At 50.7% G+C, this 21,037-nt stretch overlaps 1 protein-coding gene across 4 annotated transcripts in view; it reads right to left on the bottom strand.

Moving 5' to 3' along the window:
* Nucleotides 1–18,152, bottom strand: part of CDON (cell adhesion associated, oncogene regulated) — a 59,782-nt gene extending 41,630 nt beyond the window's left edge. For 2 of the 4 annotated variants that reach the window (XM_021525766.3, XM_085560146.1), the window contains exon 1: nucleotides 18,001–18,152. The gene's annotated coding sequence lies outside the window, so the exon portion shown is untranslated. Of the gene's footprint in view, nucleotides 1–286; nucleotides 377–8,283; nucleotides 17,487–18,000 lie in introns of those variants that run through there. The other 2 variants (XM_085560145.1, XM_085560144.1) reach the window with 2 other exon arrangements.
* Between the last annotated feature and the right edge of the window lie 2,885 nt (nucleotides 18,153–21,037).

The following is a 21,037-nucleotide window of genomic DNA, read 5'->3' as shown; positions in this document are numbered from 1 at the left end:
CTTTGCTGAAGAGGGCTGGGGGCAATGTTGCTTTTTGCCAAATCTTCCCTCCACTATTTATTTATCAAAAGCAATGAAACGTATATTCTGGGTCAACTTTAACCCCAGCACATGGAGCTACTGGGTTATTTTGCAGCTGTCTTTTTAAACAAGGCCAGCTCATTATCTTTAACTAAACTTTATCTTTGGAGATCTACTTTATCCAGGCTCTGATTTCCCTCTGTTTATCTTTCTCCTTACATGTTCCTCGCTGCCAGTGTCAACAGCTACTCCTCTTTTGACCTACCAGTTTGGCTTTTGCAGGCTTGTGGAGTGGTAAGATCAACTGCAAAGCAGTGAGTACACAGAGCGAGCCACAAAGACCAAAGTTCTCTGACTGGGGGGAAAAAAAGGAAAAATATTGTCTTTAATTGGAGTAGGATTGTTCAGCATCAACACTCGGGCATCTGAATGAAGCTTCTCAACATCTGCTTCTGAAGGGATGGCAGAAACATCTTGCTCACTGGTAGATCTGGGAACACAGGGGAAGATAAGAGCCAGCCACGCAACATAACCCAAAAATGCTTCTTTCTTTTTCTTCTGCAGATGGTGACACTCCAGAAGCCTCTTGTTAAATACAGAGAAGAGGGCAAGACACAGCTTGTAGTTTCTTGGTCTTTTGAAATCCCATGGAGAAACTCTGTCTCTTCAATATTTTATTAAAAAAGCCCTAGAGATGGAAAAACATGACTTTTCCCCTTTGCCATCATTTCAATAACCCTAAGGGGTTATTTTGACAGCAAATCTGGGACATTTTGACAGCAAATACCAGTCACTGGGGTCCTGTGAAAAAGGAGCACCTTGGTTAGATGTGACTCCGTTTTAGTGCCCTTGACTCCAAGATGAGCTCTGCTCAGAACTCTGCCCCCGTTCACTATTCCTAGATTGGAAGGATGTACCTCCATCACTTGTGGATCAAATAGTCAAAATTGTTTTGAAGTAAGTGGTGTCACTGTCTGAGCATTTTAAACTAAAAAAGGAGTTATTAATATAAATAATATTCAAGGTTGACTAGAGACAGACATGGTTTCTGTGGATCAGAAAAATGCACATTTCACTTTCACTGGCCATTTCTCTGGCCCAGCAGAAAGGCAGAGTATGGCAAAGGCCACATTTCTCCTACTTCCACCCAGACCTCTTCACCTAAAGTCATCCTCCAGTTATCTTCATGCAGCACTTGACCTCCTTGTCAGCTCTAAAGTAGGTTATTGCTCATGGATCAAGGGAAACAAGGAAGATAACAGACTTGTGTCAGGGGGAGGGGTCATCCCGACCATTCCAATGGATGCCTGCCCCTGGGAAGCACACTGCACACACAGGGGCACCCAGAAACGTGTGCCTGGTACTTCTGGATGTAATTAGTCAGATGAAGTATCTCTGCACATGACACAACTCTAGCTGTGTGCCTCGTTTGTCACAGATCCCTTATGAAAGGACAGAGCTCAGCACAGAGCTGTGGGCACAGGCATCCAGCAGCTCCCAGCTTCAGCCCAGCAACCTCTGGAATGCACAGGCAAGAAAAAAAACATCACCTCCAACTGCAAACAGAGGAGAAGGCAGAGGTCAACAGTGGTTTCCCAGCTCGGGAGCAGGGCTGTCCCCAGCACCAGAATGGCGCGTCAGCCTGGCACACAGGATGCTGCAGGGCAGCTGGCACATGATCACACAGCCTGGAGACCTCAGCAGGGTCACCAGGGTCATGACCTGGGTCATCCTGGACCAGGGAGCAGCCCGTGGGCTCACTGAAGCACCCTACTGAGCCAAGATGGGGAGGCACAGGCACCAGAGCAGCCAGGATTTTTGCAGCACGAGCGGTGACCCTTTTGTCTCTTCCCAAAGCTTCACGTCTGTCACTGTTTCTCCAGAAACCAGTGGTCTTCAAAGTACAGCTCCACAAGTCCGGTCCTAGCACTGCAACTTAACCCTCACCTCCAAATTAATTCACTCCTACCCAAGTTCACCCCCAAATAAGGTTTCACACTCTAAAAGATGACAAAATGCTGTTTTCCATGCATTCCCACAGTGCCAAGCTCCAGTGTCCTTCCAAACACAGCTGAGATCCTGCCCCACTTATTTACTGGACTGTGAACTTCTCCTCTCCACCCTTGCAGCTGAGGGCAGTCACTATGAAAAGAGCATTATCTCATCCCCATTTTGGTTTAGCTCCCTGAATCATCTTCCTGCCATCTCAGACCAGCTGGCAGGACACCACCAGGACCTCCCTTCCCAAGAGCCACCACCCCACCTCAATCTGTTGATGCACTCCTGCTCCATCACTCCCCGCTCCAACACTCTCCCAACCTTCAGGGAGCTGTTCCATGAGGAACAGCTAAATGAGGAAGGGTTTCTGCACTACCCAAATGTTCCAGGTCCTATAAATGTTGTGTAGAGCAGAAGGAGGAGGAGGAGGAAGGAAACAGCACGCTCGGGAACAGAGGGAGTTATTCAGGTTGCCCACTCCGCCTCCAGGAGCTGACAGCCTTTCCTAAGAAGCCCAAGGAAAAAGTGACTGAGCCTCAGGGACGGCGCTGCCCGCCAGCTGCACTGTGACAGCCCTCTGGAGTGTCCCAGCTTTGGATACACAGATTTCCCATTTTTCCTAAACAGCACCAACTCAAAATTGATTCATCCCACTTCTCTTTATAATGCCATATGCGATTTAACACCCAAAGCTCAGCAAATTGGGTCATTTTCCCCTAGGTCATTTATTAGAATTACCAAGAAAAATTTAATTTTAACTTGCTATCAGTACAAAACCCACAAATTTTCAAATCACCTAAATTTAGAGCAAATGAATCCCCTTGAATTAAGTAAAATACTCTGGCTTCAGCGTGAGCAAGCTGAGTTAGATCATTAAATCTCACACCAAGACACCTTAAAAAAAAAAAAAAGAAAAAAAGGAGGTATTGAAGCCTGTGGCATTCCAAGAGAAGGCAATCAGACATTCCTGCCGCTCGGCTCCTCAGTGATCTCCAGAGCCTTTGATCACTGACTGTCTTCATGCTGTCCTCCTGGGGTCTGGCAAAATGAGTGTAACAGCTGGCACATAGACTTCATTAGCTTTCTGGGCTGGGAGGAGCGGGCTCCAGCCCGGCACCCACCAGCAGCCTGCCCGCGGCTTCAGGATGAACCTGCCCGGTTCAGTCCCGGTGCTGCGGTACCGGCACAGCCTGGCGGTACCACACAGGTGACAGCGGGGCTTTGCGCTACCGGGACAGCACAGGTGACAGCGGGGCTCTCTGGTACCAGGACAGCACAGGTGACAGCGGGGCTCTGCGGTACCGGCACAGCCTGGCGGTACCACTGGGGTGACAGGGGGGCTCTGCGCTACCGGCACAGCCCGGCGGTACCACACAGGTGACAGCGGGGCTCTGCGGTACCGGGACAGCACAGGTGACAGCGGGGCTCTCTGGTACCAGGACAGCACAGGTGACAGCGAGGCTCTGCGCTACCAGGACAGTGCAGGTGACAGCGGGGCTCTCTGGTACCAGGACAGCACAGGTGACAGCGGGGCTCTCTGGTACCAGGACAGCACAGGTGACAGCAGGGCTCTGCGGTACCGGCACAGCCCGGCGGTGCTGCAGAGGTGACAGCAGGGCTCTCTGGTACCAGGACAGCACAGGTGACAGCAGGGCTCTGCGGTACCGGGACAGCCCGGCGGTACCACACAGGTGACAGTGGAGCACTGTGGTACCGGGACAGCACAGGTGACAGCGGAGCTCTGCGGTACCAGGACAGCACAGGTGACAGCAGAGCTCTGTGGTACTGGCACAGCCCAGCGGTACCACACAGGTGACAGTGGAGCACTGCGGTACCAGCACAGCACAGGTGACAGCGGAGCGCTCCGCACCCACCGAGCCGCTCCCAAGGCCACCGCTGCCCGCGGGATGTGACAGGCGCGCTCCTAATGCCAGCCCACAGGGCTCGGAGTGCCACAAGGCAACGGAGCCAGCCGAAGCCTCATTTTTATGAATGCCTAATGACCACTCAATCATTAACATCAACCTTTAAAAAGCAAATGCAGCACCTACAGTGTTCATTACCCTCCCCCTCCCCCCCTTTCAGGGTCTCAATCGAGTCAGTCAAGCGTGCAAACCGATCCTGTCGCCAGCAAAAGCATTTCCTTTCACTGTGGTCAGCCAAAAGCAGGGGAAAAAAATGGAAGTGACTTGGAGTTATGGCACCAAAAAGGCCAGACAAGCAAGGAAATAATCAACTCCACATGAGCCACTTCGAGCCCATCACAATGAAAAGGGCCTACGACTAACCCTAGGAAAGGTCAGCGGGACTATGGGGGTCAGAAGCTGAAAAAGGCAATAGCGAGCAGCTGCCAGCTGCAATAAGAATCAATGTGTTCCTAATTACACTCCGAAGAGAAGGCTCGAGCGCCGGGAAACGCTGGGCTGTAATCACAGCTTGGGCAGAAAACATTCAAGTGCTCCCGTTTTACCCTTCTCCACCTCGAGCACTGGAGCTGCAGTTTGTGCGCTACTAAATCACAGGAAGCCGAGTGCTGGAGATAAGGAGCCAGGCAGCTACAGAAGGGTTGGGGATTTTGTAAAAAAATACCGTAATTAAGCATTTGTGTTGGAATTATGGCATCACCAAAGAGAGGATTTTGTGAGCGTAAGCAATAAAATCACATTCTTCAAAGGGATTTTGCATGTGCTTTTAGGAAACACACAACTCTGCCAAACAGTCCCATACGCCTGGGATTTTCTTAATGCCCAAAAAAAACATGTGAAAGGGAAAACCCCAGAAAAATCAGTTTGCTGACAGTAACCCTATAAACCAAGCGTGAGAGACACAAACGGGTCAGAAAGCAATGAAACAGATGCCAAGGGATCTGCAGAAACACTGAGGGCAGAGGCAGTCAAAAATTACAAGAAAAAGCATCCTTTGATGTTCTGTTCATATTTATTTATTGCACTTTAAACAAATGAAAGTGCACCCTCCAGATCCTTATCAGAAGGATAAGGATCTCCTGAATAAAGAAGAGAAATTACAGTTGCTCAAACTTTGCAATCCTCAGTTTGGATTTCAGTAATGGCTCCACATTTCTGCCCATACCCACGCCTGGCACCCACACCTACCAGTGCTAAGCCAGATCCAAGTGCTACCTATGCCAATTCCCACCTAAGGAATTTTTATCTTTTAACCTATTTTTAGGTATTTTTACCTCTTTTTAAGTAACATATATATAAGCAGCCTTGCATGGAGTTTTTTTCTTGTTTCACAACATTTAACCCCCCCCCATGAATCGGTGATGAAACCAAAGAAAAATTCTGGGGCTAAATCCCTTATCAATTGTGCAGCAATTTCTAATGGCACATCACTGTTCATAGAACAGCTTGAATTGGAAGGGACCTTAAAGACCTGAAAGCTGATATTTTTGTCAAAATACAGAGCAAGTGTTTGCTCGGGTGGCAGATGGCAGGAAAAACAAACAGTGCTGAGCAAACGAAACAGTGACTGAGCCCCAGAGAGGACAGGGGATCCCACATCCTGATGATCTTTCTGAATAATCAGGCAGATGTGTTTCCAACAAAGCTATAAAACACCCTAAATATTGTCATTAATTTACTCAAACTGTTCTAGGTAAGGTCCAGTGGCACAGGACAAAGGTGACACAAGAGGTTAAGCAACTGAGGAAAAAATAGAAGTATTAGCCCAAACCATGGCCAAGAGGCTGTGTGCCTCAAAGATAGAGAAGGAGGTATTTTTTATTGGATTTTTCTATTTTGATTTCAAGCCTGGAAAGTCTCATGGTTGGTATCAGCTGTTGGACACGCATCAAAGTTTAGCCTTCCATTAATCTTTTGAGTTATATGTGAGGCTGATAGAGAATTTTTTTTAGAAGACAGTTAAGATTACTTAGATACTTAATTTGCACTCCAATATTTCAAAAACACCTTGACTTTAGAACCTTGGTCTTGGCGTACATATGGTCTTGATAGAAGAACGCATGCTTTGGCATGGACTGGAGGAATGGATTTGGGAGCTGAGGGAAGGAAATTTAACAGTTTGTGTACTGTGCCTCGGCACACACAGATGAAAACACTTCCCAGTCACATCTGTGCTCCGAGGGGGGAGGAGAGCTGGGGTTCCCATCCTGCCATTCCAACACTGGTCACAGCAAGACAGGCAGCAGGAGAAAAATAAATAAATCATCCCAGAAGCCACACTTTCTTCTCCACGAACAGGCATAACAATTAGTTTAATTTTATTATTAACTTCAGCAAAGGAGTTGAGACAGTCCCCCTGCTGCCACGCTAATGAAGTGGGAATGGCTCCTGCCTCCTCTGGCCTCAGGGAAGCGAGAGAACAGCATTAGCCTGATACATAGTTCTGCTGGGCTGCAATTATGCTTAAATGCCTAAATCAGGGCTTTCAGCCCGCGAGGGAGCTAAGGGTATCATTAGTTTAACAGTTCCATCACAGTAGGCCAAATACATACAAAATTCTCACCCTTTGCTCTTTGAGGGCCCCCCAGACCTCGCTTGTCCTGATCTCTCCTGCTTCAGCACTACTGTGCCTCATATCTTCACTTTCTTCCCCACATTTAGCTCAACACCTGTGCCATACCACTGAAGGGACACCTGTGACAGCTCTGCTGCCTTCACTCATGTCTCCAAGGGTCCTTGGGCCAGCACCTCCACCCTCCTTCCTCAGGGCTGGCCTCAGCCTCGGAGAGAGGCGCCTGCTTTACTTCTTCAGCTCTGGCTTTTAGCAAGAATGAGATTTCGCAACCAGTTTTCCAGCCAATTTAAAGATGGGCTGCTGCCGAGGAGGGCAGCAACACCTTCCTTCAGGACCTGGCTTGCATTCTCCTATCTGCACCAGGGATCCTGCGGCCCGCAAGTGAGTCAGATCTGCTGGCAGATCCAGCTGAAAACTCAGCCAGAGGAAAAATGAGGTTCAGTTTTCACCTGGATGAGGGAGCAGTTTCAGCTCCCCACGCAGTCCTGGAGCACCAGCCCAAAGGAGGGGCTGGGAATGGACATCCAACAACAGGAACCTAGCACTTGAACAGCGTGAGGCCTCAGCTCAGCTCACGAAGCACTACCCTGGTATGTTGAATAAACCCTGGACTGAAAGAATGTGTGCAAAACTGAAGAAAAATATACAAAACCAAACTCCAAGTGAGCCATGCCCCTTTTCTCAAGGGAGCTAGGGAACTCACCATCCTAATTATCCGAGCTACAGGTGCACACACCACAGCAAGCTGGAATAACTGCATCAGGGGGTGTTTTTTTCCCTCCAAAAAGTTTGCATTGGGTATATCAAGGACCATCACCCAATTTGTCTATGGTTTCTAAAACCAAAATCCAGCATGAATAAAAATTAAAAAGGACTAGAACCACAGTCTTGTCCGGTCATCAGAGAAAGCTGTCAGACTCTCAGACAAAGGTGTTTGTGTCCACACAGGCTGCCTAAAGGTCCTCTTCAGTGGCACTCTCTCACCAGGGTGGTTTAGCCCCAAGAGAACATTGATGGAAAGAACTGGAACCATGGCTGAGCTCTGTTAGAGGACAGCAAGCTCATTCCCCAGGCAATTCCACATGAACACTGACACCTCGTCCTTTGGTAGCCTCCAGCGAGCAACAGCTCTAAAAAACGCAGACAAATGGGTTCTTTTAGCTGTGCTAGCCTGAGTCCAACTCGGTCTGTTGTAACTTGCAGGGATCCATGCTATCCGTGAGCCCTTAAAGGGAAGCACAGCCATTAAATCCACACCTGCAGCCAGAATTTATAGCAACCTCATCTACTGCTGTCTTACATCATAGGCAATTAGGAGCCTGTGAACTCATGGCTGCAGGATATGGGAGGTGCACTGGAACGGGAGAGCCAAGCCTGTGCTACAGCACAGTTGTTAGGCACCTTAGAATTCACCGTGCTGGAACTGAGCTCAGGCTGGAGCAACAGACCCATCTGGACTCTGCTTTCGAAACAAAAGTGCTGCCCTGCACACCAAGTCACTGCTTCCCCTCTTGTTACAGCTGTCCACACGCTGTCACAGGCAATGCCAACACTCCCTGCTGCTGGACCCAGGCTCCAGGCAGAACAACGCTTATTAAAAAGCAAACCAGCTAACCAGGGACAGCTGAGGGAGAGAGCAGGAAAGACCCCGGCCTTTCCTCCCCCGATTAAAACAAGCCTTCACACAATCCATCCTCCAGCCTTACAGTAATTCAGTTTTACTGCTCTCCTCCCCTCCCTTCCCCCATGCTCAAAAGACCAAACCTGGTTTCAAAATTGAAGTCCGAGCTCTCTGGCAAACACACGCTTCTGCACTTCTTCACCTCGAGGGAAGGAATCCTGACACAACTGACAATACTGCTTAGCAAAAGGAGCCCCTTTGCCTCAGGCCCAGATAAAAGCAGCTGCTTGGCAGAAAAAGAAATGAAAAAACTGTGTTGGTCAGGCCAGGTTTGCTACAACAAACCAACCTGGATCCCAGGCAAGGAGAGGGGTAGTGGAACATGGGGGAAAGAGAGGGAGGTTTTGGGTTGGCTTTGCTCAGTGGTGTTGCACAACCCAGCACCGGTGTAGCTTCCCGCCTCCTTCCTCATGCCAGCAGAGCCAAAGGAGAGTGTTGATCCAAGGGAGGGAGGCAGCAGTCATCACGAAGCTCTGGCCTGAGGGTTTGGCTCCTCCAGCCCTCCTGCTTCACCCACTGCAAGCCCAAGCTGCCAGCTCAGCCCTGCCAGCAGCAGGGACCCCTGCCCAGGACTGGGGGCACTCGGGGCAGCACCCTCCCAATGGCAGGTCATGAGTCAGAGCCCAAACCACCTCCTGCAAATCGGGGCCATGGCAGCTGTTCCCAGGAGAACCAGTTCAAACATGAGCAACTGATAGGAAAAGAGTTAAGTTTCATCACAGAGACCAGAGAGAAATTTCCGCCAGGTTCACCTGACTGTGCCCTGTTCCCACTCGCTCAGACATATCCTGCTTTGCTGAACAGCATTTCTGTTTGGACGTCCAACAGCAGACTGGCAATTCCTGGAGACACCTTCCCAAAGGAAGATGGATACCACAGCCACAGCTTCGCCACATAGGAAGAAAGTTCCAGACTCTTCATAGCAAATCAACTCCCCCACGAGACTTTAATGCCGAGCTCAGCAACATGGGGGCCCTGCAAAGATAACCGGCTGCCGGGATTGATTCCATCCCACGTTAGCATCCATCAGATAGCAAGAAAAACAAGATTAAGCAGCACCACGGCATTAGTCTTCATTTAAACTTGGCAAAGAAAGCAAATGTTTTTTTTGTTGGCTTCTCTCTGTGTGTTTTTTAAAGCAATCCCAGGCTCAGCCAGGGAAAGGTGCCTGGACTGTTTAATGTTGGGGGATTAGAAGGGACAACACTTGTACACTCGCCAGAGCCCAGATAAGCAGAGAGTGCTTGGGTTAAGCAGGCAAGCATCTGCCTCCTGCAATATATACATTGTCCCAGTGAAAATAAACAGCTTCACACCTTTGGCTCGGAGAAGGACTTGAGCTTCTTCTGCATCTTCAACCTGCAGCCTCTCCACTCAAGGCTGAAGGGTCAGAAGGGTGAAGGTTACTCGCAGTTCCCTTATGCCAAGTTTAAGGCTGGAAACTTTCTGTCTCCTCTCACACTGGGTAGAGTCTTTGCTGCTGCACATTAGATCTGGTGTGCTTCCTTGTGTTCACTGTGCCCAGAGCCGTTTCAGACAAACTCTGAACACGTACACCTTCTACACATGCTGGTTACGTACAAGCCACGACAAACACACTAATTAGGGAAAATGCTAACTTGGAAACTGGACCCTTTTTTAAGTGCTCAGCCACAAAGTCAATAATCTAGAAAATCACTCCTCAATTGAATGCTGCCAGCCCAGTCACTGGAAATCTCAGGGCTGAAGACTCCAGCTATACCACTGCAGTACCCACCACCTACAGTCTGCTCCAAACTCCTCTCTGGTCCACACAATTTGGTCTGCACAATTTGGAAGTGCAAATCTGCACCCCAGAACCATGCCTCAGTCTGAATAGCTGAATTTAAAATTATATCATTAAGTTTGAAATTTCAACATACTTAGAGAGTTTTGATAATAACATTTTTGATTACATCCGTTGCCAGCTTCCTTCTACACCCTGACAGAGATTTAAAGTATACATTCCTATTTCATTCTGCAACAGAGATTAGTGGCAGGAACAGAAAACATCTTCTGTTCCAAAAAACCCTCGGGGTTTTCCTCCTTCTCCTGCATTTTATTAGAGGAGTCTCAAATCTCCATCAAGCTGCAATACACTGTCACTGCAAAGCATTTAAGGCAACAAGTATTTGAGTGCTACACTGAAACACACCTTCAGAAAAAGCTCCTGAGAAAAAAAGAGATTTCCAAGGCTATCCCAAAGGTGAAAGATCCCCAGTAGTAACAGCCCTCAGCAAGTTTTATGAAAATTTGAGCCTACGCTTGAGCGTATGGCATACAGAGCCCTAATTCAAGAACTTTTGTGAACTCTTATTGTGGGGAAGGGGGGGGAACAAAGGAAAACCACATGCTATTGTTTATTTTGACTCTGCAATACATTTAATCTACATGGAGTTGGAACATTACACAGCAAAACTCCTCAGCTCCCAGAAATTATGTACAGCCAACAGCAGCAAAGCCCGTTCTCCAAAGGGAAAATGCCATTTTAAGTATGTTATCTTGATCCCACAGAGAACAGAAACTCTCCAAAACGCAGCTGAAAGCTGCCACCAATGCTTCCAATCCCACATCCCAAGAGCATGGGATCAAGGCAAGGCTACTGGAACTCATGACACATGGAAAGCCAAAGCTGGGGACTTCCACCAACTTGACCTCGAGCAATCAAAGCTTTTCTCACTAAGACTGTGACTGCCTGGGGGGGGTTCCTGAGCAGGAGGAGCCGCAGGCATCTCACACCTTTGAGCCTTGATGCATTCCAAGATGTTAAAGCAACAAGACCCAGCATATGAGCTGCCAAAGAATTATTCCAGTGTATCCACAGGGATGATAACAGATCTCGCTACATGAATTCCACTGCTGTAGCTGCACAACTCCTTTCCAGCCCTGGATCCTACTGGAGGTGTGTTAACAAGGACTGCCCACATGTCACTGAAGCCTGCGGTGTCCAGCTCCAGGACATCCCCAAGCACCTCCAGGAGCCATGGCTCTGCTCATGAGTTACAGATCTGCCATGGCACAACTGAAGAACCATCTTCCTAAATATCATATTCCTGTTCAAACCACCCACTGCCATCCCCTTGTGCCCAGTGAGTTCACACCAACATTCCAGCTCCTTTACACAACTTCTCCTGGCTGCAGAGCCCGCTGCCTCACGTTGGGGTGCAGTCATTGCCAGCGAGGGACTGGAGCTGTGCAAGCTCACCCCGGGCAGGTGCCAGCACCAACACTCTCGCCTACAGTCAGGAGAACACGCAGACAGGTGATGTCATGGCCAGAGCAGACAGGTGACATCACAGCCCCAGCAGCCCACAGGCACCTTCTCTCCATCCTGCTTTGTCTTCTCCTGCACCTGGGAGCAGAGGCCTTTGGCACAGCCCCATCCTCGCCCTCGCCGGGCCGGGGGCTGGCGCAGACACAGGTTGCTGTGAGGTTTCAACAGGCTGAATGAAACGGTGAAGAAAGATGCTTTTCAGAGGGGGAGGGGAGGCACACACGTACTGAACAAATCATCTGTTCGGAGCGCTGGCTCCTACTTGTTCTCAGTTATATTATTCACTCAAGGGTGGATTAATCCATCACTGCAAAGGAATCTCCTGATCTCAGAGATAAAGGCAACAAGTCATGCACTGACTGTCTGTGGATCCTCCTGGAAATGGCCAGCCTTTCTCATGGCCTTATTTGGGCCGATCTATTGGCTCTCAACTAACAACAAGCAAGAAAAAAAAAAAAAAAAAAGAAATTAAAAGCTGAAAACTTACCACCTGTCTACAGTAACTTCAAGTGGATTGATCTGGAAGAAAGCAGGGCATTTCGACTCTAAACAATCACTGTTTGTTTCAGAAGAGGCCACATGAACTGTCTGTCCCCTTCCCTTGTTTCTGTTCCTCAGGAGAAGAACAGTCACCTGAGTCCTAATCACCCAAACGGGCATGGAAAAAAGATTAATTTCTTGCAAGATTCTTTATAGTGAGGCCTTTTACCCAGAGAAATGGTTTCTTTAACTCACTTGGGACTGGGAAACAGTGCCATCCCATCCCCCTGCAGGAGCATCTCCAGCTAGAGCAGGCTGCACTTGGACAGAAGGTGTCTACACAGAATATAACAGCAATTCCAGGAGGCTGGACATGGCCAGCATGTCTGTACTTCAGCAGATGCCACAGAGCGATTACAGAGACATTCAGGACCTGTCTGTTCTTCATCTAAGATTAAGGAGGGGCAAGAACCTCCCCACAGCCCCTCTGCTGGCAGCCCACCACACCCAGGGCTCACCAGCACACAGAAGGTGAGCTGGCAGGGAACACCTGACAGGCAACCTCATACACCTTTGCAGAGACAAAGCACCCTCAAACCCCCCAAAAAATGTACATTTGTGGTGCTCAGCCTCTTTGCCAAGACTGTTTCAATGACAAGCTGCCCACAGCTCGAGCTTTTTAGTCCTTGTCTTGGCATTTTATAGGTTCATTGCAAAGAAAACCACAGGCTGCGAGGCAGAGTCTCCATACACGGCGAGGAAGGAAGCATTAAACTTCTCTTTAAATTAAACAAATAAGACTCAACCACTTGGTTCATTATCAGATTCAATGGTTGGAGTCTGCGGGGAAAGCTAAACAGTCGAACCCAGGGTATAAATCAAAGACATGATCAGAGAGACAGGTGAGGCCGAGGGTGTGGTTTCACCTCTCAGCTCAGCCACTGCCAAAGGGATGGTCTCCTTCTCCTTCCCTGGCATGCTCAGCTCCCCTGCCCCAGCTCCCTCCTGCTGCCAAGCTCATGGCAATATCCCAGCCAAGCTGGTCTTGCTCACCCTGAGCTTTAGGGAATTATTTTATCCTTTTCCCATTTCTGGGAGCTGGACTGGTTCAACTGGGCATTTCCAGAGGCAGGAGATGGAGGGAGCTGGCCAGAACCCCTCCCTCTCTGCAAGGCACCCACCCGTGGCTCAGCAGCAGAGTGAGCACGCAGGATCAGGAGACAGCAAAGCCAATTTAGAAGCCTGTGCTGCCAAAAGGGACCATCCCCCCACCAGTCCCTCCAGCCCCCCAGGGCCTTCCCAGTCATCCAAGTGGAAGATTTAGCAACTCTAACTTCGAGGCAAGATCCAGGAAAGTTTGGGGCTTGGGTACTTTTTTTTTTTTTTTTGAAGGGTTAGCTGGAGTCACTCCCCTGCGGCTGCTCCAGCGCTGGATTCCCGCAGCAGGGAAGAGGCAGGAATGTACCTGCCACCTCCTGCAGCAGCGAGTCCTCCGATGGAGCTGTAACGTGAAACTGCGCCCAAGGAGCTGGGAAAGGGGGAAAAAAGGGGGGAAAAAGAAAAAAAAAATAGAGTCCCACCTGGCTAGAAGAGCTCCAAGACATCTCATAGGTATGGAAAATGGGAAAACAACCCACCTTACGTGATTGCTTTCCCTCCTGTTGAAAGACAGCAGATATTTCTCACACAGAAAGAATGACTATGGGCTTAATGGAATTGGCAGGTGGTCTGGATGTACAAGGCTCAATCCCTTACTGGGCTGAACAAGCATTTCCCCTGAAGTGGTGCCTGTCACTGGAGAACCATCATCCCCACCAGAAAGGGAGAAGTGAGCTAGGGAACTCAAGTGGAAAACTCTGACACACTCAGCCCTGGAAGCTGTACTGAGCCATCTACCAAGGAAATTACTGAAAGAACACTCAACTGAAAAAGTGAATGTATATACACACACAGAGGAAACTATCTAGTCTAGAAATTCTTGGGCCAGCATAGTTGGAGATCTCCCACCAGCCAAAGTAACACAGCAAAGAGGTTTTTGCTGACTTTGCCAAAGACACCATCCCAGAGCAAACGAGGCAGGATAAGGGGATACACAATAGCAGGGTTTGCTCAGGGAGGCCTCCAGGAGAGCAGAAAGTGAGCAGAAAAGGGAAAACACCTGGAGAACCGACCAAGTAGCAGCCCAAATAATAAAAAAGGTCAAAATTAACAAAATGTGTCAAAATAGCAAAAATAGTGGTCAGAGAACAGTTTGGTGCCCAAGTACCAGCTTAAAGAGTCAGGATTGCAAGGCACGCTATAAATTCCCATTTAAAGAGGAAATTTGACCAGTTCCACTTGAAACAAGGTTTTTAGCTGTCTCACCCCAGTTGTAGATAGCAACTGGCCCTGAAGATCCCCAGCCCACTGAAATGCCAAAAACCAGAGAATGACAGCAGACCACAGTGAGGAGGCAGACACAGGACTCAGCTCAAGGGAGCCACTCACTAGTCAGCAGCTCATAAGCAAGGCAGGAGACAAAAACCTGACTCTACATACAAAGGGCAAGTTTACAGTACCAATTAATTTATACAAATGAGATGCTGCCTAACAAAAGATGAGTTCCAATTGAAGCGATTCCATAAAAAGCACTACCTGAGATACCCAAACCCAGCAGGTTTGTGGGTGAAAACCTGCTCAGTCTCAGGGCTTCTGGTACTAAACCAAAAGTTTTGAAGCCTCGTGGAAGCTCACCAACAGGTTCACCACATTCCCACATCATTTTGTATAGGATTATGTGCCAAGACCACAGCACTGCAATGAAACCCCTCAAGAGTCACATCTGTGAACATGGGAACAAGGAAGATGCAGAGCAGGAGGTTTTCCACCACAGGCTCAAAGGCCTGGAGAAACAGAGGAGGTAAAGGAGCTCTTGGAGAAGGTGTGAAGAGTTGGTTTGGAGGGTGATATGGGAAATCCAGGTGAAGCTCAATGCCTTCTTATACACAGAACTAGAAACAGTTCACATGACCTGCAGGGAACCTTCTCAATACAGCTCATTCTATGTGCACATACAAACATTCAGAGATCAGCCCCTGACCCACAGCTCCTCACACCCAGCCCTGCAAACAACCTGAAATCACAGCACTTGGTCCTGTACACACCCAGTCACACCAACACCACCAACCCTACAGGAGAAAGTGCTGACGACTCTTCCACCAAATCAGAAAACAGCTTTTTTCCCAAAATGATTTAATCATCACAGGTTACCCCATTAGTTTTTTTGGCACTGAGACTTTGTTGGTCTTGCAGTGCATGGTAGTGCCTCATCTTGAGCACCTACCAATTAATGCCCTGGTTGTGGCACACCTGAGGCCTCATCAGGCAGAGCAGATCGGCTGTGGGACAGCCAGAGGGGGATTTATGAGATGCTGGACCCTGACGTGGCTGTGCACTCACAATCCATTGCTTTGCTTCCCCATTTCCACATCTGCAGAAGCAGTCTTTAAACAAGCCAGGGTATTTTTAAGCTCTGACAGTTAAAATCCTCAAGTGACATCACCTGAAGTCAGAGCACAGCTGCCTTATTCCTCTGGCACACCAGCAAGCCAAAGTAAGCAGGAGCCTCATTTATGGGCTTACAGCACACCTTGAGATAATGAAAGCACTGGTGGGACTTGCCCTGCACAGCCAGGCCTCTCCTTGCAAGGCTTTTTTCCACCCCCTCCTCAGTTTTGGGGTAAAACCCAAAAATTTTAGCACCAGAGCAGCCCAGTGATCCAACAGAGGGTGCACATGGTGGGGGCCAGCCCAAACCCCACTGGCACTATCCCAGGGTTTGGGGACAAAGAAGCAGAGAAAAAGGATGAAAAATCCCCAAGACTGCATGAAGGATGGCAAAAACCAACCCCTCAAGCTACTTCCCGTGGTGTACCCGAGCTTGCCCGCCCACACTTCACCTTGCACACACGGGCACTCAGAGCAGCTTAAGGGTGTAAATCACATTAATCCACGCAACAAAGCCACATCCCCGCTCATCCTTGGGTGAGTTACTAATCCCTCCACACCGCAGGTTCCCATCTCACTTCCTACCCCTTGAGGAGGAAAAAAAAATACCTTTTAACATGATAGGTAACTCAGTGGATCCTGCCTTCTGAGTCTAGCTTTCAACAGCTTTGAGCAACAGTCTCCCCACAAGCCTGAGGATTTTCTGGGATGCAGACCAAGCCAGTCAGAGGCTTCCCTCTTCTTATGGAAAGGGGAATACAGGTCAAAAATATTTATTTCTTTTTAATCACTCCATTACCAAGTCCTCCCCACAAGACAGGCTTGCAACTGCTTTGAAAAAGCAGGGTTTGGTTTCAATGTGTTCGACTCATGCTCTCGACACCTATTTTAATTTGGTGGAACAAAAGCATGCTGGCAGTAATTAAGGCAAATAATATCAAGTTCAAGAGAAAAGCATTAAGAAATAGTGCTGGGAAACGTTCACTGTGAATTTTTGGAATATAGGAGGAGCTGGCTGTCGCCCGCAGGAACCGCTACCACAAAAGCACTTTTTCTCCTTAAAGCAGCTACGGGCAGGCTGTACATCCCATAAATCGCAACTGTCAAAACACCCGGGTTGTGGGAGATGAGGAGAAAAGCAAACGGGCTCCACACAGCTCGGCTGGGATGCCAGCACCCCAGGATTACCTGCTTTGTTCAAGGAAAGCACCGGGCCACGAAGGATAAAACCCCAGAGAACCAAAGCTTCCACACTGCCCGTAACCTCGGTGACCGTGGCTGGTGTTCGGGTTAGTAAATTGTATTTCTGGTGCATGTGTGAAAGATACAACTCACTGAGTAAACAGCCCTTCAGAGCTGACAGCTTTACAGCCACAGGCTCGGCGCGACTACTCCTTCCCAGAGGCAGCAAAGCAGTTGGGGAAAGCAGTAAAATAATAATTAAAAAGAAAAAGCTACATAAAGCCATCACATTTACCCTTTCATCAACCCTTTACGCAGTTACGAGGCGGGAGCAAAATAAATATTGCCTGTTTGGTGCCCGACAGTATGTCACGGCTGAAAAACACATCCCTTTTGGTTTAAAAAACATCATTATTGGAAGCATGGGACAGACGACTGGAAAGTTCTTCCATTAGAAGTCAGGAACTATATAATTTATATTTGTTTTTGGCAAAGAGACAGATAAAGCAAGGGAAAGTAATTTAAAATTCACGAATCGCGTGGCTTTAAGAAGGTAGGCAGCTTAATGCAATAAAAATAATAAAAACAGAGATAAGATGTCAGGATGCTTTACAGCCAGAGACCTCAGGCATCACACACCACCTCCTGCCTTAGGGACTGACTTTCCACCGCTCTAATTGCAGAGAAAAGTGACCTTACAGGTTAAAAACATTGAGATTAACCATTTTAAGGCAGTTAAGAGGCTGGACGCGAACCCAAACCCATCCCCTACGGCACCTCCTTCCAGCAGAGCAGCGTTTAAATGACAAATAGAGTGAAGTGGAGGCGCGTTCCCCGCGAAATGAGACCATAAATCAGCGCCGGGCAGCTCGGAGGGCTGGGGCGGCTCGGAGGGCTCGTCCCGCCGGCCGGAGCGCTGTGCACCGGCTCAGCCCCGCGCACCGAGCGGAGCGGGACCGGCACCGAGCGGAGCGGGACGGGCACCGAGCGGAGCGGGACGGGCACAGAGCGGAGCGGGACGGGCACAGAGCGGGACGGGCACCGAGCGGAGCGGGACGGGCACCGAGCGGAGCGGGACGGGCACAGAGCGGGACGGGCACCGAGCGGAGCGGGACGGGCACAGAGCGGAGCGGGACGGGCACCGAGCGGAGCGGGACGGGCACAGAGCGGGACGGGCACCGAGCGGAGCGGGACGGGCACCGAGCGGAGCGGGACGGGCCCCGGGCGGTGACAGCCGCCGCCACCTGCGGCCGCCCCGGCCGCGCTCGCCCCTCACGGAGGAGCCGCGCTCGCCCCTCCCGGCGCGCGCCCGCCCGCGCCCCCCTCAGCGCGCGCCGGCGGCGGGAAGCGCGCGCGTTACCTCTCCGCCGCGCCCCCTCCCTGGTCCCGGTCCTGGTGCCGGTGCCGCTCGGCGGCGGCTCGCCAGGACATTCCAGGCTGGGGCGGGCGTCCCGGCGGGCGGGAGCCTCCATCCAGCGCCGCCCGGCCGCTCGGCGCCGCTTATCTCCCCCCGCGCTGCGCTCCCCGCCCCGCTCCCACCGGCGCCCCGTGTCGGGGGAGGCGCCGCCGCCCCGCCCCGCCCCGCGGAGCGAACCAACGCCGGCCTGGGGGGAGCACGGGTGCCCCGCGGGCGGACCCACCGCCCGAGGAGGGGAGGCAGCGGGCGGCGGTGAGCGCGGCCCGAGCGTGCGGCCCGAGCGGGGCGCTGCGGGCCCTTTAAGGGGAACGGGAGGGGCGGAGGGGATGCACGTGCGCTGCCGGGCAGAGCTCGGCCGAGAGACCGCGGCCCCGAACCGCCGGGACCCGCGGGATGCCGCCCCGCACAGCAGGTGCTCTGGGCACCGGCGGGACTGGGAAGGCAGGGACCGGGCACGGAGCGGCCGGGGTGCCCACGTGTGCGGGACCGGGCACGGAGCGGCCGGGTGCCCACGTGTGCGGGACCGGGCACGGAGCGGCCGGGTGCCCACGTGTGCGGGACCGGGCACGGAGCGGCCGCGCACACGCTGACCGGCGCTCCCACGGCACCGGCGCTCGGGCACCGCAGCGCCGCGCTCCCGCGCGCTCCCGCACCCACGCGAGCTCGCCACCTGTGCGTGACAGCCGCCCCCACGGGCGGGCACGCTGTGCCCCGCTCCGAGCACCGGCGCGGCCTCCCGGGAGCCTCCGCCTCTGCCGGGGCAGAGGTCATCCCGTCCGCTCGCTTCCACGCCGGAGAGCCCACGGTTCCCACGCCGGCTCTCTGCCAGCATACACCATGTATGTTCGGAGTGTCGCTGGGGTGAGGGAGTGGCTCTCGCTTTTTCCAAAGGGCTGGGAAATGCCCCCACACATGCTCCATGCATCATCCTTCTCCAGATGATGCTACCAAGAACCCCGTACTCGGGCTAAAAATAGCAAAAAGGGGTTTTATCAAGGGCTCACACTGTGCTCAAACCATTGACCACTTCCAAAAGAACCCAAATGCACCCAAAATATGCCCCAAATGCCTTGTTTGTTTTGTTTGTTTGTTTGTTTTCATTCACTCTTTTGGTCACGTTCACAAGTGGTAGCTGGAAAGGGATTTATCCCAAGGGGAGTTTCACCTGGAAAGGTTTCAGCACCACATGGACTGCAAAGAAACACAGATGCTATGTTTAAAAATAAAGAAAGAAAAAGCCTAAAACCCCCCTAAAAATCTAGACTTGAAATAAAATCTCATGGTTTTCAGACAAACCTGTGAGACCTAAATGCTGCACTGCCCTGTGTTTACCAGCCCTAATTTTATCCCTCAGGAGATTTCCTGTAGGACGTCATTATTTCCACAAGTGTGAAAGGGGAAAAAAAAGAAAGAAAATGAAGAGTAGAAAAATCCTCAGCAGATTAAAAATCCCATAATCTGAAGAAAACACCCCAGAAAAAACAAAATCGGGGTTGGCACAGTTGAGGAGATAAATGACTTGATTTATGGCAGCCACTGGAAAAGATGAGGGTTTCAGGATTGTTCTCAGCACAGAAGAGACAGCCAAGTCTGGTTTTTTGGGATAAAATACTCAAAATGCGGATCATAATGAAGGTGTTTTGCCGACCAGGGGCAGTGCCAAATTGCAATTTCTCCCTGTACAATTTTTGGGTCGATGTTTTCCCCTCCTTGAGCTCATTTGCATGAGAATACCCTCTTGGGCAGGAGAATTGCTGCTTAATTAGCGAACAGCAATCACTTTAATTAGCATGTCTCCATGCTCCCTGCTATTTTGCATAGATTCAAATGAGATGCTCATTAAGGAGCAGGCGCCCGGACAAGCTACGCCCTTTAGCCGCTCACTAACCCAATTAACTTCAGCCAAACCGTGCCGGGCCCTGTGCCAGGAGGGATCGGGCTGCTCCCAAGAAGGAAGGTGCAGAACCTCTCCCTTCAACCTGCTCACTTCCTCCAAACCTGTGAGGATTCCTTCCTTGGAAGGCTTTTCTCCTTCAACGTTTTCCTCCTTGTAAGATTTCCTTCCTTGTCAAAGGTTTTCCTTCTTGTAAAATTTTCCTTCGTACAAGGCTTTTCCTACACTGAAAGCTTTTCCTTCCTTGAAATTATTTCTTCCTTCAAATACATCCTTCCTTGCAAGATCTCCTTCCTTGCCTGAGCGTTTCCTCATTGCAAGGTTTCATTTCCTTTTGAGATTTTCTTTCTTTGTGATATTTTCCCCCACCCAAAGTTTATCCTCCATGTAAAGTTTTCCTCCTTGCACAGTTTTCTTCCTTGGAGGTTTCCTTCCTTTCAAGACTTTACCTCCTTTCAAGTTTTCCTGCTTGAGAAGTTTCCTTCCTCACAGGCTTTCTCCTCCTCATAAGGTTTGCTTCCTTGCAAGTTTTTCCTCCTTTTCCTTGCTTGCTCAGCGCTAGGATTTGGGAGCAGAAATGGGGGTGACACCCCCAAAAAGCCCCCTTCCCTCCTTGGGGATCCTCAAGCCCTCTCCGTGCCCCTTCCCCCCGCCCAGGTGGGGCCATCATTCCTGGCAGGAGCACGAGGGAATTTGAGGCTCCCCTTTGTTTTTCCGCCCAGCCAGCGTGGTCCCAGCGAGGTTGGGTTTTATTTTATTTCATTTCTCCTGCCCCGTAATCCCATCGTCTTGTCACGGTTCCCCGGGAAGCGGGGCTGCTCCGAACAAAGCCCCCGGAGCATCCCGGGCTCCCGGAGGGGGTTTTGCAGCTGCGCCTCGGAGCGTGACCGATCGGGAATGAGCCTTCGCAGCGCGTCTAATGCCGCTCGGACAGGGAGCCTTTCATCCGCTCGTGGGAGTGAGGCCCCGGCATTGAGCCGCCCGCTCCCCGCGCCCCGGCCCTCGGCGCTCCCGGCCCCGCGGGAGCCGCTCGGCTTTGGGGGGAGCCGGCGGAGCCCCCCGGGCTCGCCTCCGCTGCCGCAGCTC

This window comes from Lonchura striata, chromosome 24 (assembly GCF_050655825.1).
Source record: "Lonchura striata isolate lonStrDom1 chromosome 24, ASM5065582v1, whole genome shotgun sequence".
NCBI classification, from domain to species: Eukaryota; Metazoa; Chordata; class Aves; order Passeriformes; family Estrildidae; genus Lonchura; species Lonchura striata.
The sequence above is the reverse complement of the archived record's forward strand: the minus strand, read 5'-3'. Positions and strand labels throughout refer to the sequence as shown.